Here is a 2173-nt window from a genome sequence, read left to right as displayed (position 1 = left end):
CAAGACTAGATCAACCGTTGAAGCATAATATGAGACTTTAGATCGTCGTTTGACTGGTCAAATATATTCTAAAATTGAAATATTTATAATCTAATTGTGCGACTCGACGAGATAAATCCTACGAGCCCAAAATTAATAAAATACGAGCTCATTAAGATATTCAAATCATAAAAAGACATTTATGATCAGGGGAGATCAACAAGGACTGTCTGATCAGGTGGTTGGGGAAGTTATGCGTCAAAAGATCAAATTGTATTGCCTCCAAAAGCTATAAATAGGCTACCCTCTCTTCGCTTGAGAGGAGAGGAAGAAGAAAAGAGATGATTCTGGGATAACCAACGACCTTCATAGCCACCAGACGTTTGCCGACCATTAGCCTCAATCAACCATTGCCGACAGTCGCCACCAACTGCCCTGGCTGCTTTATTATGACTAAATATCACATTTGTAATAACAAATATCATCCATTATGTCCAACTACTATCGTTATAACTTCCAATACAGCCCTACGCCCAATTGTTATTAATGCAGCCATCAACTACAATCTTTATGATCAACTACTGTCTTTATAACAGCCAATTATGACATATGTGGCCAGCACTACTTGTACAACATTCAACTATGACCTATGTGGCAAACTGTCACTATTGCAACTATCAGTTATAGTCTTTATGGCTAAAAACCGCCTTTATAATAATCAATTACGATCTTTGTGCTCAACTACTACTGTTAAACTTCCAATTACGGCCTCTACAGCTAATTATTACTATTTTAATCATTACTTAAGCCATTGTGAATAACTATTACTATTATTGCCAAGAGCTACATTTGTTGTTGCCCAATTATGACATTTATCATTACACTATTATACATATTTGATTATCAAATTTGTAATTTCAACTTCTTTAATCACGAGAATAGTGTATCTATGTGCTTAGAACTGCATAATATAAGCTAGACCTCACGTTTTTTCTCCTTCAATGATTTCTTCACGGAAAAAAACTCATATTATTTTTCTTTCATGGGTGAGTGTTGAATCTTTGTAGAATGCTAACATGCTAAATTATCACTTTACTGCTATGAATTTTTCGACAAAACAATTATAAATATTAAATTTATATAAACATGCTAAGAATTTGATAATCATTTTTCGATTACATTCACTCCTAATATCAAAGAAAAAAAAAATATTGATTACACGCTCATATGAAATAATCCTAATTTATTCATTTATCCTAGTTTTTTAAATATAAATTACAGCCAAGATGTACAAATATTTTCTATTACGTGTCAGCTTTCTGATGGGCAGAGAACAGCGCAGTAGTGCAAACGAAGGCCTTTGGTTAAAATGGCATTATCCTTTTTTTATTTAAATAATTTATGATATGTGACATTATTTTTTCTTATATATTTTGAAAATATAATGATAGAATCCAACTTTCATAAATTTATTTTCTTATATTGCTTCCCTCAGAGCAAAAATAAATAAAAATTCATGCATTTTTTAAAATATAAAGTGGCATTTCTTCATCAGTTTTTATTTTTTTATTATTAAAAATACTTAATTTACAAGTTTAATTTTTTAAAATAGATTAAGCTGTTAAAATAGTGAAACTAATTTTTAAGTATTTTGAGTTATTTTTATTATTTTTAAATCAAAATTTAAAATATTTTTCAATTAAATTAAACATCTATAATACACTATACACCATTTCCATACAAGAATATTTAAATAAAAATAAAAAAAATGAATTTTCATCACAATTGTAAGGGTTACTTCGTTCACAATAAAAAATTTATTCGAAGAAAAAAAAAATTCTTACATAATAACGAATGATCAAAATATTAAATATAACATTTTAATCACTTAAATTTTTATTATAATATTTGGCGAATTAAAATTTTCACTCAAAGCATTCACAAATAAATAAAAGAGTGATTGTAGTGAAAAAATAATTAAAATATTGTATACAAAATTTGAACCCTTAAAATGTTATATTTAATATTTTAAATGGTTGGTTGATATTCAAAATTAAAAAAAAAGTGCTTATGATAGATAATAATTATTAAATTTATAATTATGTCATTTAATTATCAACTATTTCAGTTTTATATTTATTTATATAGCATTATAATTTTTTTAATTATATAAAAATATTGCTAATATATATAT

This window comes from Phalaenopsis equestris, unplaced genomic scaffold (assembly GCF_001263595.1).
Source record: "Phalaenopsis equestris unplaced genomic scaffold, ASM126359v1 Scaffold000540, whole genome shotgun sequence".
Classification (NCBI taxonomy): Eukaryota; Viridiplantae; Streptophyta; class Magnoliopsida; order Asparagales; family Orchidaceae; genus Phalaenopsis; species Phalaenopsis equestris.
This window is presented reverse-complemented; position numbering follows the sequence as displayed.